General features: G+C 46.1%; 12 non-coding genes across 12 annotated transcripts; all 12 read left to right on the top strand.

Annotated features, from left to right (window-relative positions):
- Positions 1-1,233: 1,233 nt before the first annotated feature.
- Positions 1,234-1,424, top strand: LOC130351104 (U2 spliceosomal RNA). The gene has a single exon (XR_008887865.1). It is a non-coding gene; the product is annotated as a U2 spliceosomal RNA (small nuclear RNA).
- A 2,090-nt stretch (positions 1,425-3,514) lies between these two features.
- LOC130351103 (U2 spliceosomal RNA) lies at positions 3,515-3,705 on the top strand. Its single transcript, XR_008887864.1, has one exon. It is a non-coding gene; the product is annotated as a U2 spliceosomal RNA (small nuclear RNA).
- A 2,087-nt stretch (positions 3,706-5,792) lies between these two features.
- On the top strand, positions 5,793-5,983 carry LOC130351055 (U2 spliceosomal RNA). The gene has a single exon (XR_008887824.1). It is a non-coding gene; the product is annotated as a U2 spliceosomal RNA (small nuclear RNA).
- A 2,086-nt stretch (positions 5,984-8,069) lies between these two features.
- Positions 8,070-8,260, top strand: LOC130351074 (U2 spliceosomal RNA). Its single transcript, XR_008887837.1, has one exon. It is a non-coding gene; the product is annotated as a U2 spliceosomal RNA (small nuclear RNA).
- Positions 8,261-10,348: 2,088 nt separating this feature from the next.
- On the top strand, positions 10,349-10,539 carry LOC130351054 (U2 spliceosomal RNA). The gene has a single exon (XR_008887823.1). It is a non-coding gene; the product is annotated as a U2 spliceosomal RNA (small nuclear RNA).
- Positions 10,540-12,621: 2,082 nt separating this feature from the next.
- LOC130351102 (U2 spliceosomal RNA) lies at positions 12,622-12,812 on the top strand. The gene has a single exon (XR_008887863.1). It is a non-coding gene; the product is annotated as a U2 spliceosomal RNA (small nuclear RNA).
- A 2,092-nt stretch (positions 12,813-14,904) lies between these two features.
- On the top strand, positions 14,905-15,095 carry LOC130351101 (U2 spliceosomal RNA). The gene has a single exon (XR_008887862.1). It is a non-coding gene; the product is annotated as a U2 spliceosomal RNA (small nuclear RNA).
- Positions 15,096-17,176: 2,081 nt separating this feature from the next.
- LOC130351100 (U2 spliceosomal RNA) lies at positions 17,177-17,367 on the top strand. The gene has a single exon (XR_008887861.1). It is a non-coding gene; the product is annotated as a U2 spliceosomal RNA (small nuclear RNA).
- A 2,091-nt stretch (positions 17,368-19,458) lies between these two features.
- Positions 19,459-19,649, top strand: LOC130351099 (U2 spliceosomal RNA). The gene has a single exon (XR_008887860.1). It is a non-coding gene; the product is annotated as a U2 spliceosomal RNA (small nuclear RNA).
- Positions 19,650-21,742: 2,093 nt separating this feature from the next.
- LOC130351097 (U2 spliceosomal RNA) lies at positions 21,743-21,933 on the top strand. Its single transcript, XR_008887858.1, has one exon. It is a non-coding gene; the product is annotated as a U2 spliceosomal RNA (small nuclear RNA).
- A 2,082-nt stretch (positions 21,934-24,015) lies between these two features.
- Positions 24,016-24,206, top strand: LOC130351096 (U2 spliceosomal RNA). Its single transcript, XR_008887857.1, has one exon. It is a non-coding gene; the product is annotated as a U2 spliceosomal RNA (small nuclear RNA).
- A 2,070-nt stretch (positions 24,207-26,276) lies between these two features.
- LOC130351094 (U2 spliceosomal RNA) lies at positions 26,277-26,467 on the top strand. The gene has a single exon (XR_008887856.1). It is a non-coding gene; the product is annotated as a U2 spliceosomal RNA (small nuclear RNA).
- Positions 26,468-27,009: the final 542 nt, after the last annotated feature.

The following is a 27,009-nucleotide window of genomic DNA, read 5'->3' as shown; positions in this document are numbered from 1 at the left end:
TGCTCTAGAAGCTAAAGTCGCAGAAATGTCACACATATTTGGCCTGCAACTTTCTGTGCGACAAATTCAGACAGGAAAAATCAGTATAAATCCTTAGAAAATTATCCCCCAGTGTCTCCATCTGCTGGCGGTATTGAATAAGCATTGCTGCACTGATGGGGTATGCATTAGACGAAAAAAAAGAAGAAAAAGAAGAATAATACGCCCAGAAAAGAGGCGAAAAGGAGAAAAACGTAAAAAAACGTGAAAAAAAAGTAAGAGGAAGAGAAGGGAAAAAAAGGTGGAAATGGGTTTAAAAGTGATTTCGGCGGAGAAATATATATATATATATATATATATATATATATATATATATATATATGCGCACACACACACATAGATATAAACGTATTCTCCGTTGAGATATTGCAGCCGCTGCTGTGTCCAGGCCCAGGAGCCTTAGCACTGTGCTGTGATGTCACTCAATACCACTGACATCACTAGGTGTAAACAACATCTCTCCTTTGCTGTGTATGTGACTATGGAGCTGTTTGGTGATGTCGTCTATTACGGCCTTCATAGAAGCAACAGGAGATTGTTGCATCCATCTTGAACCCTCAGAACTACAGTGCTATGATGTCACTCACTTCCACAGGCCTTGCAGAGTGTAAACAACAACAACCCAGCTTTGTTGTGTATGTAACCAAAGGGATTTGTGATGTCACCTAGAACCTTCACAGCAGCGACAGCTTTATGAGGAGCATCAGCACTGCTCTGCCTGAGCAGAACCATCACCGCCATAGGTTGTCAAATAACCCGGATTTAACCCACACAGGTAAGTCCAATGGGGTGCAGGCATGTCCTCTATGCTTACAGCTTCCCGTGGGTGTTGGTTTGATACCGTTTGGGGACAGCCAAGGAGGCATCTGCAGGCAACAAAGGTAGGTGTGTGCTTGTGTGTGTGTTTCCTATGCAGATCCTAAGCCCAGTGTCACATGCAAGTAGGAGGAGTAAGAAGGGTTCCTGGCAAATCCGGGTTATGGATTGCATTTAAAAAGGCCCCGTGGGAGTGCAATGGGCCCCTGTCTTGCTGCTTAGCAATAATGGTATGGGTTTAGGTTCTGCTGTGTGTACTGGTGGTTGACTGCCCCCCAGCCCAGAGTGTGCATGGAAAATTGTCTGGCAGCCTCCCTGACAGCAAGCAGTGATAGTGCCCATGAAGGGGACCTTGTTGGGCCCGCCCCTTTCACGGTTATCGCTTCTCGGCCTTTTGGCTAAGATCAAGTGTAGTATCTGTTCTTATCAGTTTAATATCTGATACGTCCCCTATCTGGGGACCATATATTAAATGGATTTTTGAGAACGGGGGCCGATTTCGAAGCTTGCTTCCGTCGCCCTATGCATTGACCCGATATGGCAGTATCTTCGGGTACAGTGCACCACCCCCTTACAGGGTTAAAAAGAAAGATTCCTACTTTCATTGCTACCTGCTTGCTGGCTAGCCAGCTAGCCAGCCCTGTGGGCCTTGCTGCTGCTGCAGCCAAAAAACAAAAGGTGGTGCTGCTGCTGCTTCTGCTGCTTCTGCTTCTGCTTGTGTCTGGCCCCTGTTGGAGCGTCCAGGCACAGGACTTATGCTGCTGCTGACTAAATGGCCTCCTTAATTGGATCATTTGAGTAGCCAGCACACCTGTGCAGGTAGGGCATGACATGATAGGCAGCTGCCTTGATAGCGGGTGGGTGCTGAATGTTCCTAATTGACAAAATAAGATTAATGCTTATGAAGAAATATAAAATCTCATCCCTTCCCCAATATCGCGCCACACCCCTACCCCTTAATTCCCTGGTTGAACTTGATGGACATATGTCTTTTTTCGACCGTACTAACTATGTAACTATGTAACATAACATGGGGGGGGGGGTCTCCTGGCTGTTCACACAGGTGTGTCATTGCTGTACATTGACCATGCATTGCTTCTGTGGTATTGCAAAGGCAAAGACAAATGCTTCCAGCCATCCATTGCACTAATGGATTGGTCATCAGCTGGCTGTCTATGTCCCGCATCAATATAGACCAAAGTACAGAGGGTTAGGCTATGCTATTGTGCACCTACCTGATGCATCAGAAGGTGCGAGGCCCTTGCTAAATTCTGTGCACAGACTTTGAGATCTATGCTTTAGACTGTATCTAAACCTGCTCCAACATGGACTGACATTCTGGCCTACTTTCAGCCGATGCGACTTGTCTGTCGCTGAACAGTCGCTTTTTATGTATTCAGCACCTATGTATAATGTTGTAAAAATGCTCTAGAAGCTAAAGTCGCAGAAATGTCACACATATTTGGCCTGCAACTTTCTGTGCGACAAATTCAGACAGGAAAAATCAGTATAAATCCTTAGAAAATTATCCCCCAGTGTCTCCATCTGCTGGCGGTATTGAATAAGCATTGCTGCACTGATGGGGTATGCATTAGACGAAAAAAAAGAAGAAAAAGAAGAATAATACGCCCAGAAAAGAGGCGAAAAGGAGAAAAACGTAAAAAAACGTGAAAAAAAAGTAAGGGGAAGAGAAGGGAAAAAAAGGTGGAAATGGGTTTAAAAGTGATTTCGGCGGAGAAATATATATATATATATATATATATATATATATATATATATATATATATGCGCACACACACACATAGATATAAACGTATTCTCCGTTGAGATATTGCAGCCGCTGCTGTGTCCAGGCCCAGGAGCCTTAGCACTGTGCTGTGATGTCACTCAATACCACTGACATCACTAGGTGTAAACAACATCTCTCCTTTGCTGTGTATGTGACTATGGAGCTGTTTGGTGATGTCGTCTATTACGGCCTTCATAGAAGCAACAGGAGATTGTTGCATCCATCTTGAACCCTCAGAACTACAGTGCTATGATGTCACTCACTTCCACAGGCCTTGCAGAGTGTAAACAACAACAACCCAGCTTTGTTGTGTATGTAACCATAGGGATTTGTGATGTCACCTAGAACCTTCACAGCAGCGACAGCTTTATGAGGAGCATCAGCACTGCTCTGCCTGAGCAGAACCATCACCGCCATAGGTTGTCAAATAACCCGGATTTAACCCACACAGGTAAGTCCAATGGGGTGCAGGCATGTCCTCTATGCTTACAGCTTCCCGTGGGTGTTGGTTTGATACCGTTTGGGGACAGCCAAGGAGGCATCTGCAGGCAACAAAGGTAGGTGTGTGCTTGTGTGTGTGTTTCCTATGCAGATCCTAAGCCCAGTGTCACATGCAAGTAGGAGGAGTAAGAAGGGTTCCTGGCAAATCCGGGTTATGGATTGCATTTAAAAAGGCCCCGTGGGAGTGCAATGGGCCCCTGTCTTGCTGCTTAGCAATAATGGTATGGGTTTAGGTTCTGCTGTGTGTACTGGTGGTTGACTGCCCCCCAGCCCAGAGTGTGCATGGAAAATTGTCTGGCAGCCTCCCTGACAGCAAGCAGTGATAGTGCCCATGAAGGGGACCTTGTTGGGCCCGCCCCTTTCACGGTTATCGCTTCTCGGCCTTTTGGCTAAGATCAAGTGTAGTATCTGTTCTTATCAGTTTAATATCTGATACGTCCCCTATCTGGGGACCATATATTAAATGGATTTTTGAGAACGGGGGCCGATTTCGAAGCTTGCTTCCGTCGCCCTATGCATTGACCCGATATGGCAGTATCTTCGGGTACAGTGCACCACCCCCTTACAGGGTTAAAAAGAAAGATTCCTACTTTCATTGCTACCTGCTTGCTGGCTAGCCAGCTAGCCAGCCCTGTGGGCCTTGCTGCTGCTGCAGCCAAAAAACAAAAGGTGGTGCTGCTGCTGCTTCTGCTGCTTCTGCTTCTGCTTGTGTCTGGCCCCTGTTGGAGCGTCCAGGCACAGGACTTCTGCTGCTGCTGACTAAATGGCCTCCTTAATTGGATCATTTGAGTAGCCAGCACACCTGTGCAGGTAGGGCATGACATGATAGGCAGCTGCCTTGATAGCGGGTGGGTGCTGAATGTTCCTAATTGACAAAATAAGATTAATGCTTATGAAGAAATATAAAATCTCATCCCTTCCCCAATATCGCGCCACACCCCTACCCCTTAATTCCCTGGTTGAACTTGATGGACATATGTCTTTTTTCGACCGTACTAACTATGTAACTATGTAACATAACATGGGGGGGGGGGGTCTCCTGGCTGTTCACACAGGTGTGTCATTGCTGTACATTGACCATGCATTGCTTCTGTGGTATTGCAAAGGCAAAGACAAATGCTTCCAGCCATCCATTGCACTAATGGATTGGTCATCAGCTGGCTGTCTATGTCCCGCATCAATATAGACCAAAGTACAGAGGGTTAGGCTATGCTATTGTGCACCTACCTGATGCATCAGAAGGTGCGAGGCCCTTGCTAAATTCTGTGCACAGACTTTGAGATCTATGCTTTAGACTGTATCTAAACCTGCTCCAACATGGACTGACATTCTGGCCTACTTTCAGCCGATGCGACTTGTCTGTCGCTGAACAGTCGCTTTTTATGTATTCAGCACCTATGTATAATGTTGTAAAAATGCTCTAGAAGCTAAAGTCGCAGAAATGTCACACATATTTGGCCTGCAACTTTCTGTGCGACAAATTCAGACAGGAAAAATCAGTATAAATCCTTAGAAAATTATCCCCCAGTGTCTCCATCTGCTGGCGGTATTGAATAAGCATTGCTGCACTGATGGGGTATGCATTAGACGAAAAAAAAGAAGAAAAAGAAGAATAATACGCCCAGAAAAGAGGCGAAAAGGAGAAAAACGTAAAAAAACGTGAAAAAAAAGTAAGAGGAAGAGAAGGGAAAAAAAGGTGGAAATGGGTTTAAAAGTGATTTCGGCGGAGAAATATATATATATATATATATATATATATATATATATATATATATGCGCACACACACACATAGATATAAACGTATTCTCCGTTGAGATATTGCAGCCGCTGCTGTGTCCAGGCCCAGGAGCCTTAGCACTGTGCTGTGATGTCACTCAATACCACTGACATCACTAGGTGTAAACAACATCTCTCCTTTGCTGTGTATGTGACTATGGAGCTGTTTGGTGATGTCGTCTATTACGGCCTTCATAGAAGCAACAGGAGATTGTTGCATCCATCTTGAACCCTCAGAACTACAGTGCTATGATGTCACTCACTTCCACAGGCCTTGCAGAGTGTAAACAACAACAACCCAGCTTTGTTGTGTATGTAACCATAGGGATTTGTGATGTCACCTAGAACCTTCACAGCAGCGACAGCTTTATGAGGAGCATCAGCACTGCTCTGCCTGAGCAGAACCATCACCGCCATAGGTTGTCAAATAACCCGGATTTAACCCACACAGGTAAGTCCAATGGGGTGCAGGCATGTCCTCTATGCTTACAGCTTCCCGTGGGTGTTGGTTTGATACCGTTTGGGGACAGCCAAGGAGGCATCTGCAGGCAACAAAGGTAGGTGTGTGCTTGTGTGTGTGTTTCCTATGCAGATCCTAAGCCCAGTGTCACATGCAAGTAGGAGGAGTAAGAAGGGTTCCTGGCAAATCCGGGTTATGGATTGCATTTAAAAAGGCCCCGTGGGAGTGCAATGGGCCCCTGTCTTGCTGCTTAGCAATAATGGTATGGGTTTAGGTTCTGCTGTGTGTACTGGTGGTTGACTGCCCCCCAGCCCAGAGTGTGCATGGAAAATTGTCTGGCAGCCTCCCTGACAGCAAGCAGTGATAGTGCCCATGAAGGGGACCTTGTTGGGCCCGCCCCTTTCACGGTTATCGCTTCTCGGCTTTTTGGCTAAGATCAAGTGTAGTGTCTGTTCTTATCAGTTTAATATCTGATACGTCCCCTATCTGGGGACCATATATTAAATGGATTTTTGAGAACGGGGGCCGATTTCGAAGCTTGCTTCCGTCGCCCTATGCATTGACCCGATATGGCAGTATCTTCGGGTACAGTGCACCACCCCCTTACAGGGTTAAAAAGAAAGATTCCTACTTTCATTGCTACCTGCTTGCTGGCTAGCCAGCTAGCCAGCCCTGTGGGCCTTGCTGCTGCTGCAGCCAAAAAACAAAAGGTGGTGCTGCTGCTGCTTCTGCTGCTTCTGCTTGTGTCTGGCCCCTGTTGGAGCGTCCAGGCACAGGACTTCTGCTGCTGCTGACTAAATGGCCTCCTTAATTGGATCATTTGAGTAGCCAGCACACCTGTGCAGGTAGGGCATGACATGATAGGCAGCTGCCTTGATAGCGGGTGGGTGCTGAATGTTCCTAATTGACAAAATAAGATTAATGCTTATGAAGAAATATAAAATCTCATCCCTTCCCCAATATCGCGCCACACCCCTACCCCTTAATTCCCTGGTTGAACTTGATGGACATATGTCTTTTTTCGACCGTACTAACTATGTAACTATGTAACATAACATGGGGGGGGGGGGGGGGGTCTCCTGGCTGTTCACACAGGTGTGTCATTGCTGTACATTGACCATGCATTGCTTCTGTGGTATTGCAAAGGCAAAGACAAATGCTTCCAGCCATCCATTGCACTAATGGATTGGTCATCAGCTGGCTGTCTATGTCCCGCATCAATATAGACCAAAGTACAGAGGGTTAGGCTATGCTATTGTGCACCTACCTGATGCATCAGAAGGTGCGAGGCCCTTGCTAAATTCTGTGCACAGACTTTGAGATCTATGCTTTAGACTGTATCTAAACCTGCTCCAACATGGACTGACATTCTGGCCTACTTTCAGCCGATGCGACTTGTCTGTCGCTGAACAGTCGCTTTTTATGTATTCAGCACCTATGTATAATGTTGTAAAAATGCTCTAGAAGCTAAAGTCGCAGAAATGTCACACATATTTGGCCTGCAACTTTCTGTGCGACAAATTCAGACAGGAAAAATCAGTATAAATCCTTAGAAAATTATCCCCCAGTGTCTCCATCTGCTGGCGGTATTGAATAAGCATTGCTGCACTGATGGGGTATGCATTAGACGAAAAAAAAGAAGAAAAAGAAGAATAATACGCCCAGAAAAGAGGCGAAAAGGAGAAAAACGTAAAAAAACGTGAAAAAAAAGTAAGAGGAAGAGAAGGGAAAAAAAGGTGGAAATGGGTTTAAAAGTGATTTCGGCGGAGAAATATATATATATATATATATATATATATATATATATATATATATGCGCACACACACACATAGATATAAACGTATTCTCCGTTGAGATATTGCAGCCGCTGCTGTGTCCAGGCCCAGGAGCCTTAGCACTGTGCTGTGATGTCACTCAATACCACTGACATCACTAGGTGTAAACAACATCTCTCCTTTGCTGTGTATGTGACTATGGAGCTGTTTGGTGATGTCGTCTATTACGGCCTTCATAGAAGCAACAGGAGATTGTTGCATCCATCTTGAACCCTCAGAACTACAGTGCTATGATGTCACTCACTTCTACAGGCCTTGCAGAGTGTAAACAACAACAACCCAGCTTTGTTGTGTATGTAACCATAGGGATTTGTGATGTCACCTAGAACCTTCACAGCAGCGACAGCTTTATGAGGAGCATCAGCACTGCTCTGCCTGAGCAGAACCATCACCGCCATAGGTTGTCAAATAACCCGGATTTAACCCACACAGGTAAGTCCAATGGGGTGCAGGCATGTCCTCTATGCTTACAGCTTCCCGTGGGTGTTGGTTTGATACCGTTTGGGGACAGCCAAGGAGGCATCTGCAGGCAACAAAGGTAGGTGTGTGCTTGTGTGTGTGTTTCCTATGCAGATCCTAAGCCCAGTGTCACATGCAAGTAGGAGGAGTAAGAAGGGTTCCTGGCAAATCCGGGTTATGGATTGCATTTAAAAAGGCCCCGTGGGAGTGCAATGGGCCCCTGTCTTGCTGCTTAGCAATAATGGTATGGGTTTAGGTTCTGCTGTGTGTACTGGTGGTTGACTGCCCCCCAGCCCAGAGTGTGCATGGAAAATTGTCTGGCAGCCTCCCTGACAGCAAGCAGTGATAGTGCCCATGAAGGGGACCTTGTTGGGCCCGCCCCTTTCACGGTTATCGCTTCTCGGCCTTTTGGCTAAGATCAAGTGTAGTATCTGTTCTTATCAGTTTAATATCTGATATGTCCCCTATCTGGGGACCATATATTAAATGGATTTTTGAGAACGGGGGCCGATTTCGAAGCTTGCTTCCGTCGCCCTATGCATTGACCCGATATGGCAGTATCTTCGGGTACAGTGCACCACCCCCTTACAGGGTTAAAAAGAAAGATTCCTACTTTCATTGCTACCTGCTTGCTGGCTAGCCAGCTAGCCAGCCCTGTGGGCCTTGCTGCTGCTGCAGCCAAAAAACAAAAGGTGGTGCTGCTGCTGCTTCTGCTGCTTCTGCTTCTGCTTGTGTCTGGCCCCTGTTGGAGCGTCCAGGCACAGGACTTCTGCTGCTGCTGACTAAATGGCCTCCTTAATTGGATCATTTGAGTAGCCAGCACACCTGTGCAGGTAGGGCATGACATGATAGGCAGCTGCCTTGATAGCGGGTGGGTGCTGAATGTTCCTAATTGACAAAATAAGATTAATGCTTATGAAGAAATATAAAATCTCATCCCTTCCCCAATATCGCGCCACACCCCTACCCCTTAATTCCCTGGTTGAACTTGATGGACATATGTCTTTTTTCGACCGTACTAACTATGTAACTATGTAACATAACATGGGGGGGGGGGTCTCCTGGCTGTTCACACAGGTGTGTCATTGCTGTACATTGACCATGCATTGCTTCTGTGGTATTGCAAAGGCAAAGACAAATGCTTCCAGCCATCCATTGCACTAATGGATTGGTCATCAGCTGGCTGTCTATGTCCCGCATCAATATAGACCAAAGTACAGAGGGGTTAGGCTATGCTATTGTGCACCTACCTGATGCATCAGAAGGTGCGAGGCCCTTGCTAAATTCTGTGCACAGACTTTGAGATCTATGCTTTAGACTGTATCTAAACCTGCTCCAACATGGACTGACATTCTGGCCTACTTTCAGCCGATGCGACTTGTCTGTCGCTGAACAGTCGCTTTTTATGTATTCAGCACCTATGTATAATGTTGTAAAAATGCTCTAGAAGCTAAAGTCGCAGAAATGTCACACATATTTGGCCTGCAACTTTCTGTGCGACAAATTCAGACAGGAAAAATCAGTATAAATCCTTAGAAAATTATCCCCCAGTGTCTCCATCTGCTGGCGGTATTGAATAAGCATTGCTGCACTGATGGGGTATGCATTAGACGAAAAAAAAAGAAGAAAAAGAAGAATAATACGCCCAGAAAAGAGGCGAAAAGGAGAAAAACGTAAAAAAACGTGAAAAAAAAGTAAGAGGAAGAGAAGGGAAAAAAAGGTGGAAATGGGTTTAAAAGTGATTTCGGCGGAGAAATATATATATATATATATATATATATATATATATATATATATATGCGCACACACACACATAGATATAAACGTATTCTCCGTTGAGATATTGCAGCCGCTGCTGTGTCCAGGCCCAGGAGCCTTAGCACTGTGCTGTGATGTCACTCAATACCACTGACATCACTAGGTGTAAACAACATCTCTCCTTTGCTGTGTATGTGACTATGGAGCTGTTTGGTGATGTTGTCTATTACGGCCTTCATAGAAGCAACAGGAGATTGTTGCATCCATCTTGAACCCTCAGAACTACAGTGCTATGATGTCACTCACTTCCACAGGCCTTGCAGAGTGTAAACAACAACAACCCAGCTTTGTTGTGTATGTAACCATAGGGATTTGTGATGTCACCTAGAACCTTCACAGCAGCGACAGCTTTATGAGGAGCATCAGCACTGCTCTGCCTGAGCAGAACCATCACCGCCATAGGTTGTCAAATAACCCGGATTTAACCCACACAGGTAAGTCCAATGGGGTGCAGGCATGTCCTCTATGCTTACAGCTTCCCGTGGGTGTTGGTTTGATACCGTTTGGGGACAGCCAAGGAGGCATCTGCAGGCAACAAAGGTAGGTGTGTGCTTGTGTGTGTGTTTCCTATGCAGATCCTAAGCCCAGTGTCACATGCAAGTAGGAGGAGTAAGAAGGGTTCCTGGCAAATCCGGGTTATGGATTGCATTTAAAAAGGCCCCGTGGGAGTGCAATGGGCCCCTGTCTTGCTGCTTAGCAATAATGGTATGGGTTTAGGTTCTGCTGTGTGTACTGGTGGTTGACTGCCCCCCAGCCCAGAGTGTGCATGGAAAATTGTCTGGCAGCCTCCCTGACAGCAAGCAGTGATAGTGCCCATGAAGGGGACCTTGTTGGGCCCGCCCCTTTCACGGTTATCGCTTCTCGGCTTTTTGGCTAAGATCAAGTGTAGTGTCTGTTCTTATCAGTTTAATATCTGATACGTCCCCTATCTGGGGACCATATATTAAATGGATTTTTGAGAACGGGGGCCGATTTCGAAGCTTGCTTCCGTCGCCCTATGCATTGACCCGATATGGCAGTATCTTCGGGTACAGTGCACCACCCCCTTACAGGGTTAAAAAGAAAGATTCCTACTTTCATTGCTACCTGCTTGCTGGCTAGCCAGCTAGCCAGCCCTGTGGGCCTTGCTGCTGCTGCAGCCAAAAAACAAAAGGTGGTGCTGCTGCTGCTTCTGCTGCTTCTGCTTGTGTCTGGCCCCTGTTGGAGCGTCCAGGCACAGGACTTCTGCTGCTGCTGACTAAATGGCCTCCTTAATTGGATCATTTGAGTAGCCAGCACACCTGTGCAGGTAGGGCATGACATGATAGGCAGCTGCCTTGATAGCGGGTGGGTGCTGAATGTTCCTAATTGACAAAATAAGATTAATGCTTATGAAGAAATATAAAATCTCATCCCTTCCCCAATATCGCGCCACACCCCTACCCCTTAATTCCCTGGTTGAACTTGATGGACATATGTCTTTTTTCGACCGTACTAACTATGTAACTATGTAACATAACATGGGGGGGGGGGGGGGGGTCTCCTGGCTGTTCACACAGGTGTGTCATTGCTGTACATTGACCATGCATTGCTTCTGTGGTATTGCAAAGGCAAAGACAAATGCTTCCAGCCATCCATTGCACTAATGGATTGGTCATCAGCTGGCTGTCTATGTCCCGCATCAATATAGACCAAAGTACAGAGGGTTAGGCTATGCTATTGTGCACCTACCTGATGCATCAGAAGGTGCGAGGCCCTTGCTAAATTCTGTGCACAGACTTTGAGATCTATGCTTTAGACTGTATCTAAACCTGCTCCAACATGGACTGACATTCTGGCCTACTTTCAGCCGATGCGACTTGTCTGTCGCTGAACAGTCGCTTTTTATGTATTCAGCACCTATGTATAATGTTGTAAAAATGCTCTAGAAGCTAAAGTCGCAGAAATGTCACACATATTTGGCCTGCAACTTTCTGTGCGACAAATTCAGACAGGAAAAATCAGTATAAATCCTTAGAAAATTATCCCCCAGTGTCTCCATCTGCTGGCGGTATTGAATAAGCATTGCTGCACTGATGGGGTATGCATTAGACGAAAAAAAAGAAGAAAAAGAAGAATAATACGCCCAGAAAAGAGGCGAAAAGGAGAAAAACGTAAAAAAACGTGAAAAAAAAGTAAGAGGAAGAGAAGGGAAAAAAAGGTGGAAATGGGTTTAAAAGTGATTTCGGCGGAGAAATATATATATATATATATATATATATATATATATATATATGCGCACACACACACATAGATATAAACGTATTCTCCGTTGAGATATTGCAGCCGCTGCTGTGTCCAGGCCCAGGAGCCTTAGCACTGTGCTGTGATGTCACTCAATACCACTGACATCACTAGGTGTAAACAACATCTCTCCTTTGCTGTGTATGTGACTATGGAGCTGTTTGGTGATGTCGTCTATTACGGCCTTCATAGAAGCAACAGGAGATTGTTGCATCCATCTTGAACCCTCAGAACTACAGTGCTATGATGTCACTCACTTCCACAGGCCTTGCAGAGTGTAAACAACAACAACCCAGCTTTGTTGTGTATGTAACCATAGGGATTTGTGATGTCACCTAGAACCTTCACAGCAGCGACAGCTTTATGAGGAGCATCAGCACTGCTCTGCCTGAGTAGAACCATCACCGCCATAGGTTGTCAAATAACCCGGATTTAACCCACACAGGTAAGTCCAATGGGGTGCAGGCATGTCCTCTATGCTTACAGCTTCCCGTGGGTGTTGGTTTGATACCGTTTGGGGACAGCCAAGGAGGCATCTGCAGGCAACAAAGGTAGGTGTGTGCTTGTGTGTGTGTTTCCTATGCAGATCCTAAGCCCAGTGTCACATGCAAGTAGGAGGAGTAAGAAGGGTTCCTGGCAAATCCGGGTTATGGATTGCATTTAAAAAGGCCCCGTGGGAGTGCAATGGGCCCCTGTCTTGCTGCTTAGCAATAATGGTATGGGTTTAGGTTCTGCTGTGTGTACTGGTGGTTGACTGCCCCCCAGCCCAGAGTGTGCATGGAAAATTGTCTGGCAGCCTCCCTGACAGCAAGCAGTGATAGTGCCCATGAAGGGGACCTTGTTGGGCCCGCCCCTTTCACGGTTATCGCTTCTCGGCCTTTTGGCTAAGATCAAGTGTAGTATCTGTTCTTATCAGTTTAATATCTGATACGTCCCCTATCTGGGGACCATATATTAAATGGATTTTTGAGAACGGGGGCCGATTTCGAAGCTTGCTTCCGTCGCCCTATGCATTGACCCGATATGGCAGTATCTTCGGGTACAGTGCACCACCCCCTTACAGGGTTAAAAAGAAAGATTCCTACTTTCATTGCTACCTGCTTGCTGGCTAGCCAGCTAGCCAGCCCTGTGGGCCTTGCTGCTGCTGCAGCCAAAAAACAAAAGGTGGTGCTGCTGCTGCTTCTGCTTCTGCTGCTTCTGCTTCTGCTTGTGTCTGGCCCCTGTTGGAGCGTCCAGGCACAGGACTTCTGCTGCTGCTGACTAAATGGCCTCCTTAATTGGATCATTTGAGTAGCCAGCACACCTGTGCAGGTAGGGCATGACATGATAGGCAGCTGCCTTGATAGCGGGTGGGTGCTGAATGTTCCTAATTGACAAAATAAGATTAATGCTTATGAAGAAATATAAAATCTCATCCCTTCCCCAATATCGCGCCACACCCCTACCCCTTAATTCCCTGGTTGAACTTGATGGACATATGTCTTTTTTCGACCGTACTAACTATGTAACTATGTAACATAACATGGGGGGGGGGGGGGGGGTCTCCTGGCTGTTCACACAGGTGTGTCATTGCTGTACATTGACCATGCATTGCTTCTGTGGTATTGCAAAGGCAAAGACAAATGCTTCCAGCCATCCATTGCACTAATGGATTGGTCATCAGCTGGCTGTCTATGTCCCGCATCAATATAGACCAAAGTACAGAGGGTTAGGCTATGCTATTGTGCACCTACCTGATGCATCAGAAGGTGCGAGGCCCTTGCTAAATTCTGTGCACAGACTTTGAGATCTATACTTTAGACTGTATCTAAACCTGCTCCAACATGGACTGACATTCTGGCCTACTTTCAGCCGATGCGACTTGTCTGTCGCTGAACAGTCGCTTTTTTATGTATTCAGCACCTATGTATAATGTTGTAAAAATGCTCTAGAAGCTAAAGTCGCAGAAATGTCACACATATTTGGCCTGCAACTTTCTGTGCGACAAATTCAGACAGGAAAAATCAGTATAAATCCTTAGAAAATTATCCCCCAGTGTCTCCATCTGCTGGCGGTATTGAATAAGCATTGCTGCACTGATGGGGTATGCATTAGACGAAAAAAAAGAAGAAAAAGAAGAATAATACGCCCAGAAAAGAGGCGAAAAGGAGAAAAACGTAAAAAAACGTGAAAAAAAAGTAAGAGGAAGAGAAGGGAAAAAAGGTGGAAATGGGTTTAAAAGTGATTTCGGCGGAGAAATATATATATATATATATATATATATATATATATATATGCGCACACACACACATAGATATAAACGTATTCTCCGTTGAGATATTGCAGCCGCTGCTGTGTCCAGGCCCAGGAGCCTTAGCACTGTGCTGTGATGTCACTCAATACCACTGACATCACTAGGTGTAAACAACATCTCTCCTTTGCTGTGTATGTGACTATGGAGCTGTTTGGTGATGTCGTCTATTACGGCCTTCATAGAAGCAACAGGAGATTGTTGCATCCATCTTGAACCCTCAGAACTACAGTGCTATGATGTCACTCACTTCCACAGGCCTTGCAGAGTGTAAACAACAACAACCCAGCTTTGTTGTGTATGTAACCATAGGGATTTGTGATGTCACCTAGAACCTTCACAGCAGCGACAGCTTTATGAGGAGCATCAGCACTGCTCTGCCTGAGCAGAACCATCACCGCCATAGGTTGTCAAATAACCCGGATTTAACCCACACAGGTAAGTCCAATGGGGTGCAGGCATGTCCTCTATGCTTACAGCTTCCCGTGGGTGTTGGTTTGATACCGTTTGGGGACAGCCAAGGAGGCATCTGCAGGCAACAAAGGTAGGTGTGTGCTTGTGTGTGTGTTTCCTATGCAGATCCTAAGCCCAGTGTCACATGCAAGTAGGAGGAGTAAGAAGGGTTCCTGGCAAATCCGGGTTATGGATTGCATTTAAAAAGGCCCCGTGGGAGTGCAATGGGCCCCTGTCTTGCTGCTTAGCAATAATGGTATGGGTTTAGGTTCTGCTGTGTGTACTGGTGGTTGACTGCCCCCCAGCCCAGAGTGTGCATGGAAAATTGTCTGGCAGCCTCCCTGACAGCAAGCAGTGATAGTGCCCATGAAGGGGACCTTGTTGGGCCCGCCCCTTTCACGGTTATCGCTTCTCGGCCTTTTGGCTAAGATCAAGTGTAGTATCTGTTCTTATCAGTTTAATATCTGATACGTCCCCTATCTGGGGACCATATATTAAATGGATTTTTGAGAACGGGGGCCGATTTCGAAGCTTGCTTCCGTCGCCCTATGCATTGACCCGATATGGCAGTATCTTCGGGTACAGTGCACCACCCCCTTACAGGGTTAAAAAGAAAGATTCCTACTTTCATTGCTACCTGCTTGCTGGCTAGCCAGCTAGCCAGCCCTGTGGGCCTTGCTGCTGCAGCCAAAAAACAAAAGGTGGTGCTGCTGCTGCTGCTTCTGCTGCTTCTGCTTGTGTCTGGCCGCTGTTGGAGCGTCCAGGCACAGGACTTCTGCTGCTGCTGACTAAATGGCCTCCTTAATTGGATCATTTGAGTAGCCAGCACACCTGTGCAGGTAGGGCATGACATGATAGGCAGCTGCCTTGATAGCGGGTGGGTGCTGAATGTTCCTAATTGACAAAATAAGATTAATGCTTATGAAGAAATATAAAATCTCATCCCTTCCCCAATATCGCGCCACACCCCTACCCCTTAATTCCCTGGTTGAACTTGATGGACATATGTCTTTTTTCGACCGTACTAACTATGTAACTATGTAACATAACATGGGGGGGGGGTCTCCTGGCTGTTCACACAGGTGTGTCATTGCTGTACATTGACCATGCATTGCTTCTGTGGTATTGCAAAGGCAAAGACAAATGCTTCCAGCCATCCATTGCACTAATGGATTGGTCATCAGCTGGCTGTCTATGTCCCGCATCAATATAGACCAAAGTACAGAGGGTTAGGCTATGCTATTGTGCACCTACCTGATGCATCAGAAGGTGCGAGGCCCTTGCTAAATTCTGTGCACAGACTTTGAGATCTATGCTTTAGACTGTATCTAAACCTGCTCCAACATGGACTGACATTCTGGCCTACTTTCAGCCGATGCGACTTGTCTGTCGCTGAACAGTCGCTTTTTATGTATTCAGCACCTATGTATAATGTTGTAAAAATGCTCTAGAAGCTAAAGTCGCAGAAATGTCACACATATTTGGCCTGCAACTTTCTGTGCGACAAATTCAGACAGGAAAAATCAGTATAAATCCTTAGAAAATTATCCCCCAGTGTCTCCATCTGCTGGCGGTATTGAATAAGCATTGCTGCACTGATGGGGTATGCATTAAACGAAAAAAAAGAAGAAAAAGAAGAATAATACGCCCAGAAAAGAGGCGAAAAGGAGAAAAACGTAAAAAAACGTGAAAAAAAAGTAAGAGGAAGAGAAGGGAAAAAAAGGTGGAAATGGGTTTAAAAGTGATTTCGGCGGAGAAATATATATATATATATATATATATATATATATATATATATATATATGCGCACACACACACATAGATATAAACGTATTCTCCGTTGAGATATTGCAGCCGCTGCTGTGTCCAGGCCCAGGAGCCTTAGCACTGTGCTGTGATGTCACTCAATACCACTGACATCACTAGGTGTAAACAACATCTCTCCTTTGCTGTGTATGTGACTATGGAGCTGTTTGGTGATGTCGTCTATTACGGCCTTCATAGAAGCAACAGGAGATTGTTGCATCCATCTTGAACCCTCAGAACTACAGTGCTATGATGTCACTCACTTCCACAGGCCTTGCAGAGTGTAAACAACAACAACCCAGCTTTGTTGTGTATGTAACCATAGGGATTTGTGATGTCACCTAGAACCTTCACAGCAGCGACAGCTTTATGAGGAGCATCAGCACTGCTCTGCCTGAGCAGAACCATCACCGCCATAGGTTGTCAAATAACCCGGATTTAACCCACACAGGTAAGTCCAATGGGGTGCAGGCATGTCCTCTATGCTTACAGCTTCCCGTGGGTGTTGGTTTGATACCGTTTGGGGACAGCCAAGGAGGCATCTGCAGGCAACAAAGGTAGGTGTGTGCTTGTGTGTGTGTTTCCTATGCAGATCCTAAGCCCAGTGTCACATGCAAGTAGGAGGAGTAAGAAGGGTTCCTGGCAAATCCGGGTTATGGATTGCATTTAAAAAGGCCCCGTGGGAGTGCAATGGGCCCCTGTCTTGCTGCTTAGCAATAATGGTATGGGTTTAGGTTCTGCTGTGTGTACTGGTGGTTGACTGCCCCCCAGCCCAGAGTGTGCATGGAAAATTGTCTGGCAGCCTCCCTGACAGCAAGCAGTGATAGTGCCCATGAAGGGGACCTTGTTGGGCCCGCCCCTTTCACGGTTATCGCTTCTCGGCCTTTTGGCTAAGATCAAGTGTAGTATCTGTTCTTATCAGTTTAATATCTGATACGTCCCCTATCTGGGGACCATATATTAAATGGATTTTTGAGAACGGGGGCCGATTTCGAAGCTTGCTTCCGTCGCCCTATGCATTGACCCGATATGGCAGTATCTTCGGGTACAGTGCACCACCCCCTTACAGGGTTAAAAAGAAAGATTCCTACTTTCATTGCTACCTGCTTGCTGGCTAGCCAGCTAGCCAGCCCTGTGGGCCTTGCTGCTGCTGCAGCCAAAAAACAAAAGGTGGTGCTGCTGCTGCTTCTGCTGCTTCTGCTTCTGCTTGTGTCTGGCCCCTGTTGGAGCGTCCAGGCACAGGACTTCTGCTGCTGCTGACTAAATGGCCTCCTTAATTGGATCATTTGAGTAGCCAGCACACCTGTGCAGGTAGGGCATGACATGATAGGCAGCTGCCTTGATAGCGGGTGGGTGCTGAATGTTCCTAATTGACAAAATAAGATTAATGCTTATGAAGAAATATAAAATCTCATCCCTTCCCCAATATCGCGCCACACCCCTACCCCTTAATTCCCTGGTTGAACTTGATGGACATATGTCTTTTTTCGACCGTACTAACTATGTAACTATGTAACATAACATGGGGGGGGGGGGGGGGGTCTCCTGGCTGTTCACACAGGTGTGTCATTGCTGTACATTGACCATGCATTGCTTCTGTGGTATTGCAAAGGCAAAGACAAATGCTTCCAGCCATCCATTGCACTAATGGATTGGTCATCAGCTGGCTGTCTATGTCCCGCATCAATATAGACCAAAGTACAGAGGGTTAGGCTATGCTATTGTGCACCTACCTGATGCATCAGAAGGTGCGAGGCCCTTGCTAAATTCTGTGCACAGACTTTGAGATCTATGCTTTAGACTGTATCTAAACCTGCTCCAACATGGACTGACATTCTGGCCTACTTTCAGCCGATGCGACTTGTCTGTCGCTGAACAGTCGCTTTTTATGTATTCAGCACCTATGTATAATGTTGTAAAAATGCTCTAGAAGCTAAAGTCGCAGAAATGTCACACATATTTGGCCTGCAACTTTCTGTGCGACAAATTCAGACAGGAAAAATCAGTATAAATCCTTAGAAAATTATCCCCCAGTGTCTCCATCTGCTGGCGGTATTGAATAAGCATTGCTGCACTGATGGGGTATGCATTAGACGAAAAAAAAGAAGAAAAAGAAGAATAATACGCCCAGAAAAGAGGCGAAAAGGAGAAAAACGTAAAAAAACGTGAAAAAAAAGTAAGAGGAAGAGAAGGGAAAAAAAAGGTGGAAATGGGTTTAAAAGTGATTTCGGCGGAGAAATATATATATATATATATATATATATATATATATATATATATGCGCACACACACACATAGATATAAACGTATTCTCCGTTGAGATATTGCAGCCGCTGCTGTGTCCAGGCCCAGGAGCCTTAGCACTGTGCTGTGATGTCACTCAATACCACTGACATCACTAGGTGTAAACAACATCTCTCCTTTGCTGTGTATGTGACTATGGAGCTGTTTGGTGATGTCGTCTATTACGGCCTTCATAGAAGCAACAGGAGATTGTTGCATCCATCTTGAACCCTCAGAACTACAGTGCTATGATGTCACTCACTTCCACAGGCCTTGCAGAGTGTAAACAACAACAACCCAGCTTTGTTGTGTATGTAACCATAGGGATTTGTGATGTCACCTAGAACCTTCACAGCAGCGACAGCTTTATGAGGAGCATCAGCACTGCTCTGCCTGAGCAGAACCATCACCGCCATAGGTTGTCAAATAACCCGGATTTAACCCACACAGGTAAGTCCAATGGGGTGCAGGCATGTCCTCTATGCTTACAGCTTCCCGTGGGTGTTGGTTTGATACCGTTTGGGGACAGCCAAGGAGGCATCTGCAGGCAACAAAGGTAGGTGTGTGCTTGTGTGTGTGTTTCCTATGCAGATCCTAAGCCCAGTGTCACATGCAAGTAGGAGGAGTAAGAAGGGTTCCTGGCAAATCCGGGTTATGGATTGCATTTAAAAAGGCCCCGTGGGAGTGCAATGGGCCCCTGTCTTGCTGCTTAGCAATAATGGTATGGGTTTAGGTTCTGCTGTGTGTACTGGTGGTTGACTGCCCCCCAGCCCAGAGTGTGCATGGAAAATTGTCTGGCAGCCTCCCTGACAGCAAGCAGTGATAGTGCCCATGAAGGGGACCTTGTTGGGCCCGCCCCTTTCACGGTTATCGCTTCTCGGCCTTTTGGCTAAGATCAAGTGTAGTATCTGTTCTTATCAGTTTAATATCTGATACGTCCCCTATCTGGGGACCATATATTAAATGGATTTTTGAGAACGGGGGCCGATTTCGAAGCTTGCTTCCGTCGCCCTATGCATTGACCCGATATGGCAGTATCTTCGGGTACAGTGCACCACCCCCTTACAGGGTTAAAAAGAAAGATTCCTACTTTCATTGCTACCTGCTTGCTGGCTAGCCAGCTAGCCAGCCCTGTGGGCCTTGCTGCTGCTGCAGCCAAAAAACAAAAGGTGGTGCTGCTGCTGCTTCTGCTGCTTCTGCTTCTGCTTGTGTCTGGCCCCTGTTGGAGCGTCCAGGCACAGGACTTCTGCTGCTGCTGACTAAATGGCCTCCTTAATTGGATCATTTGAGTAGCCAGCACACCTGTGCAGGTAGGGCATGACATGATAGGCAGCTGCCTTGATAGCGGGTGGGTGCTGAATGTTCCTAATTGACAAAATAAGATTAATGCTTATGAAGAAATATAAAATCTCATCCCTTCCCCAATATCGCGCCACACCCCTACCCCTTAATTCCCTGGTTGAACTTGATGGACATATGTCTTTTTTCGACCGTACTAACTATGTAACTATGTAACATAACATGGGGGGGGGGGGTCTCCTGGCTGTTCACACAGGTGTGTCATTGCTGTACATTGACCATGCATTGCTTCTGTGGTATTGCAAAGGCAAAGACAAATGCTTCCAGCCATCCATTGCACTAATGGATTGGTCATCAGCTGGCTGTCTATGTCCCGCATCAATATAGACCAAAGTACAGAGGGTTAGGCTATGCTATTGTGCACCTACCTGATGCATCAGAAGGTGCGAGGCCCTTGCTAAATTCTGTGCACAGACTTTGAGATCTATGCTTTAGACTGTATCTAAACCTGCTCCAACATGGACTGACATTCTGGCCTACTTTCAGCCGATGCGACTTGTCTGTCGCTGAACAGTCGCTTTTTATGTATTCAGCACCTATGTATAATGTTGTAAAAATGCTCTAGAAGCTAAAGTCGCAGAAATGTCACACATATTTGGCCTGCAACTTTCTGTGCGACAAATTCAGACAGGAAAAATCAGTATAAATCCTTAGAAAATTATCCCCCAGTGTCTCCATCTGCTGGCGGTATTGAATAAGCATTGCTGCACTGATGGGGTATGCATTAGACGAAAAAAAAGAAGAAAAAGAAGAATAATACGCCCAGAAAAGAGGCGAAAAGGAGAAAAACGTAAAAAAACGTGAAAAAAAAGTAAGAGGAAGAGAAGGGAAAAAAAGGTGGAAATGGGTTTAAAAGTGATTTCGGCGGAGAAATATATATATATATATATATATATATATATATATATATATATATATATATGCGCACACACACACATAGATATAAACGTATTCTCCGTTGAGATATTGCAGCCGCTGCTGTGTCCAGGCCCAGGAGCCTTAGCACTGTGCTGTGATGTCACTCAATACCACTGACATCACTAGGTGTAAACAACATCTCTCCTTTGCTGTGTATGTGACTATGGAGCTGTTTGGTGATGTCGTCTATTACGGCCTTCATAGAAGCAACAGGAGATTGTTGCATCCATCTTGAACCCTCAGAACTACAGTGCTATGATGTCACTCACTTCCACAGGCCTTGCAGAGTGTAAACAACAACAACCCAGCTTTGTTGTGTATGTAACCATAGGGATTTGTGATGTCACCTAGAACCTTCACAGCAGCGACAGCTTTATGAGGAGCATCAGCACTGCTCTGCCTGAGCAGAACCATCACCGCCATAGGTTGTCAAATAACCCGGATTTAACCCACACAGGTAAGTCCAATGGGGTGCAGGCATGTCCTCTATGCTTACAGCTTCCCGTGGGTGTTGGTTTGATACCGTTTGGGGACAGCCAAGGAGGCATCTGCAGGCAACAAAGGTAGGTGTGTGCTTGTGTGTGTGTTTCCTATGCAGATCCTAAGCCCAGTGTCACATGCAAGTAGGAGGAGTAAGAAGGGTTCCTGGCAAATCCGGGTTATGGATTGCATTTAAAAAGGCCCCGTGGGAGTGCAATGGGCCCCTGTCTTGCTGCTTAGCAATAATGGTATGGGTTTAGGTTCTGCTGTGTGTACTGGTGGTTGACTGCCCCCCAGCCCAGAGTGTGCATGGAAAATTGTCTGGCAGCCTCCCTGACAGCAAGCAGTGATAGTGCCCATGAAGGGGACCTTGTTGGGCCCGCCCCTTTCACGGTTATCGCTTCTCGGCCTTTTGGCTAAGATCAAGTGTAGTATCTGTTCTTATCAGTTTAATATCTGATACGTCCCCTATCTGGGGACCATATATTAAATGGATTTTTGAGAACGGGGGCCGATTTCGAAGCTTGCTTCCGTCGCCCTATGCATTGACCCGATATGGCAGTATCTTCGGGTACAGTGCACCACCCCCTTACAGGGTTAAAAAGAAAGATTCCTACTTTCATTGCTACCTGCTTGCTGGCTAGCCAGCTAGCCAGCCCTGTGGGCCTTGCTGCTGCTGCAGCCAAAAAACAAAAGGTGGTGCTGCTGCTGCTTCTGCTGCTTCTGCTTCTGCTTGTGTCTGGCCCCTGTTGGAGCGTCCAGGCACAGGACTTCTGCTGCTGCTGACTAAATGGCCTCCTTAATTGGATCATTTGAGTAGCCAGCACACCTGTGCAGGTAGGGCATGACATGATAGGCAGCTGCCTTGATAGCGGGTGGGTGCTGAATGTTCCTAATTGACAAAATAAGATTAATGCTTATGAAGAAATATAAAATCTCATCCCTTCCCCAATATCGCGCCACACCCCTACCCCTTAATTCCCTGGTTGAACTTGATGGACATATGTCTTTTTTCGACCGTACTAACTATGTAACTATGTAACATAACATGGGGGGGGGGGGGTCTCCTGGCTGTTCACACAGGTGTGTCATTGCTGTACATTGACCATGCATTGCTTCTGTGGTATTGCAAAGGCAAAGACAAATGCTTCCAGCCATCCATTGCACTAATGGATTGGTCATCAGCTGGCTGTCTATGTCCCGCATCAATATAGACCAAAGTACAGAGGGTTAGGCTATGCTATTGTGCACCTACCTGATGCATCAGAAGGTGCGAGGCCCTTGCTAAATTCTGTGCACAGACTTTGAGATCTATGCTTTAGACTGTATCTAAACCTGCTCCAACATGGACTGACATTCTGGCCTACTTTCAGCCGATGCGACTTGTCTGTCGCTGAACAGTCACTTTTTATGTATTCAGCACCTATGTATAATGTTGTAAAAATGCTCTAGAAGCTAAAGTCGCAGAAATGTCACACATATTTGGCCTGCAACTTTCTGTGCGACAAATTCAGACAGGAAAAATCAGTATAAATCCTTAGAAAATTATCCCCCAGTGTCTCCATCTGCTGGCGGTATTGAATAAGCATTGCTGCACTGATGGGGTATGCATTAGACGAAAAAAAAGAAGAAAAAGAAGAATAATACGCCCAGAAAAGAGGCGAAAAGGAGAAAAACGTAAAAAAACGTGAAAAAAAAGTAAGAGGAAGAGAAGGGAAAAAAAGGTGGAAATGGGTTTAAAAGTGATTTCGGCGGAGAAATATATATATATATATATATATATATATATATATATATGCGCACACACACACATAGATATAAACGTATTCTCCGTTGAGATATTGCAGCCGCTGCTGTGTCCAGGCCCAGGAGCCTTAGCACTGTGCTGTGATGTCACTCAATACCACTGACATCACTAGGTGTAAACAACATCTCTCCTTTGCTGTGTATGTGACTATGGAGCTGTTTGGTGATGTCGTCTATTACGGCCTTCATAGAAGCAACAGGAGATTGTTGCATCCATCTTGAACCCTCAGAACTACAGTGCTATGATGTCACTCACTTCCACAGGCCTTGCAGAGTGTAAACAACAACAACCCAGCTTTGTTGTGTATGTAACCATAGGGATTTGTGATGTCACCTAGAACCTTCACAGCAGCGACAGCTTTATGAGGAGCATCAGCACTGCTCTGCCTGAGCAGAACCATCACCGCCATAGGTTGTCAAATAACCCGGATTTAACCCACACAGGTAAGTCCAATGGGGTGCAGGCATGTCCTCTATGCTTACAGCTTCCCGTGGGTGTTGGTTTGATACCGTTTGGGGACAGCCAAGGAGGCATCTGCAGGCAACAAAGGTAGGTGTGTGCTTGTGTGTGTGTTTCCTATGCAGATCCTAAGCCCAGTGTCACATGCAAGTAGGAGGAGTAAGAAGGGTTCCTGGCAAATCCGGGTTATGGATTGCATTTAAAAAGGCCCCGTGGGAGTGCAATGGGCCCCTGTCTTGCTGCTTAGCAATAATGGTATGGGTTTAGGTTCTGCTGTGTGTACTGGTGGTTGACTGCCCCCCAGCCCAGAGTGTGCATGGAAAATTGTCTGGCAGCCTCCCTGACAGCAAGCAGTGATAGTGCCCATGAAGGGGACCTTGTTGGGCCCGCCCCTTTCACGGTTATCGCTTCTCGGCCTTTTGGCTAAGATCAAGTGTAGTATCTGTTCTTATCAGTTTAATATCTGATACGTCCCCTATCTGGGGACCATATATTAAATGGATTTTTGAGAACGGGGGCCGATTTCGAAGCTTGCTTCCGTCGCCCTATGCATTGACCCGATATGGCAGTATCTTCGGGTACAGTGCACCACCCCCTTACAGGGTTAAAAAGAAAGATTCCTACTTTCATTGCTACCTGCTTGCTGGCTAGCCAGCTAGCCAGCCCTGTGGGCCTTGCTGCTGCTGCAGCCAAAAAACAAAAGGTGGTGCTGCTGCTGCTTCTGCTTCTGCTTGTGTCTGGCCCCTGTTGGAGCGTCCAGGCACAGGACTTCTGCTGCTGCTGACTAAATGGCCTCCTTAATTGGATCATTTGAGTAGCCAGCACACCTGTGCAGGTAGGGCATGACATGATAGGCAGCTGCCTTGATAGCGGGTGGGTGCTGAATGTTCCTAATTGACAAAATAAGATTAATGCTTATGAAGAAATATAAAATCTCATCCCTTCCCCAATATCGCGCCACACCCCTACCCCTTAATTCCCTGGTTGAACTTGATGGACATATGTCTTTTTTCGACCGTACTAACTATGTAACTATGTAACATAACATGGGGGGGGGGGGTCTCCTGGCTGTTCACACAGGTGTGTCATTGCTGTACATTGACCATGCATTGCTTCTGTGGTATTGCAAAGGCAAAGACAAATGCTTCCAGCCATCCATTGCACTAATGGATTGGTCATCAGCTGGCTGTCTATGTCCCGCATCAATATAGACCAAAGTACAGAGGGTTAGGCTATGCTATTGTGCACCTACCTGATGCATCAGAAGGTGCGAGGCCCTTGCTAAATTCTGTGCACAGACTTTGAGATCAATGCTTTAGACTGTATCTAAACCTGCTCCAACATGGACTGACATTCTGGCCTACTTTCAGCCGATGCGACTTGTCTGTCGCTGAACAGTCGCTTTTTATGTATTCAGCACCTATGTATAATGTTGTAAAAATGCTCTAGAAGCTAAAGTCGCAGAAATGTCACACATATTTGGCCTGCAACTTTCTGTGCGACAAATTCAGACAGGAAAAATCAGTATAAATCCTTAGAAAATTATCCCCCAGTGTCTCCATCTGCTGGCGGTATTGAATAAGCATTGCTGCACTGATGGGGTATGCATTAGACGAAAAAAAAGAAGAAAAAGAAGAATAATACGCCCAGAAAAGAGGCGAAAAGGAGAAAAACGTAAAAAAACGTGAAAAAAAAGTAAGAGGAAGAGAAGGGAAAAAAAGGTGGAAATGGGTTTAAAAGTGATTTCGGCGGAGAAATATATATATATATATATATATATATATATATATATGCGCACACACACACATAGATATAAACGTATTCTCCGTTGAGATATTGCAGCCGCTGCTGTGTCCAGGCCCAGGAGCCTTAGCACTGTGCTGTGATGTCACTCAATACCACTGACATCACTAGGTGTAAACAACATCTCTCCTTTGCTGTGTATGTGACTATGGAGCTGTTTGGTGATGTCGTCTATTACGGCCTTCATAGAAGCAACAGGAGATTGTTGCATCCATCTTGAACCCTCAGAACTACAGTGCTATGATGTCACTCACTTCCACAGGCCTTGCAGAGTGTAAACAACAACAACCCAGCTTTGTTGTGTATGTAACCATAGGGATTTGTGATGTCACCTAGAACCTTCACAGCAGCGACAGCTTTATGAGGAGCATCAGCACTGCTCTGCCTGAGCAGAACCATCACCGCCATAGGTTGTCAAATAACCCGGATTTAACCCACACAGGTAAGTCCAATGGGGTGCAGGCATGTCCTCTATGCTTACAGCTTCCCGTGGGTGTTGGTTTGATACCGTTTGGGGACAGCCAAGGAGGCATCTGCAGGCAACAAAGGTAGGTGTGTGCTTGTGTGTGTGTTTCCTATGCAGATCCTAAGCCCAGTGTCACATGCAAGTAGGAGGAGTAAGAAGGGTTCCTGGCAAATCCGGGTTATGGAATGCATTTAAAAAGGCCCCGTGGGAGTGCAATGGGCCCCTGTCTTGCTGCTTAGCAATAATGGTATGGGTTTAGGTTCTGCTGTGTGTACTGGTGGTTGACTGCCCCCCAGCCCAGAGTGTGCATGGAAAATTGTCTGGCAGCCTCCCTGACAGCAAGCAGTGATAGTGCCCATGAAGGGGACCTTGTTGGGCCCGCCCCTTTCACGGTTATCGCTTCTCGGCCTTTTGGCTAAGATCAAGTGTAGTATCTGTTCTTATCAGTTTAATATCTGATACGTCCCCTATCTGGGGACCATATATTAAATGGATTTTTGAGAACGGGGGCCGATTTCGAAGCTTGCTTCCGTCGCCCTATGCATTGACCCGATATGGCAGTATCTTCGGGTACAGTGCACCACCCCCTTACAGGGTTAAAAAGAAAGATTCCTACTTTCATTGCTACCTGCTTGCTGGCTAGCCAGCTAGCCAGCCCTGTGGGCCTTGCTGCTGCTGCAGCCAAAAAACAAAAGGTGGTGCTGCTGCTGCTTCTGCTGCTTCTGCTTCTGCTTGTGTCTGGCCCCTGTTGGAGCGTCCAGGCACAGGACTTCTGCTGCTGCTGACTAAATGGCCTCCTTAATTGGATCATTTGAGTAGCCAGCACACCTGTGCAGGTAGGGCATGACATGATAGGCAGCTGCCTTGATAGCGGGTGGGTGCTGAATGTTCCTAATTGACAAAATAAGATTAATGCTTATGAAGAAATATAAAATCTCATCCCTTCCCCAATATCGCGCCACACCCCTACCCCTTAATTCCCTGGTTGAACTTGATGGACATATGTCTTTTTTCGACCGTACTAACTATGTAACTATGTAACATAACATGGGGGGGGGGGGTCTCCTGGCTGTTCACACAGGTGTGTCATTGCTGTACATTGACCATGCATTGCTTCTGTGGTATTGC

This window comes from Hyla sarda, unplaced genomic scaffold (genome assembly GCF_029499605.1).
Source record: "Hyla sarda isolate aHylSar1 unplaced genomic scaffold, aHylSar1.hap1 scaffold_962, whole genome shotgun sequence".
In the NCBI taxonomy this organism is placed as follows: Eukaryota; Metazoa; Chordata; class Amphibia; order Anura; family Hylidae; genus Hyla; species Hyla sarda.
The sequence above is the reverse complement of the archived record's forward strand: the minus strand, read 5'-3'. Positions and strand labels throughout refer to the sequence as shown.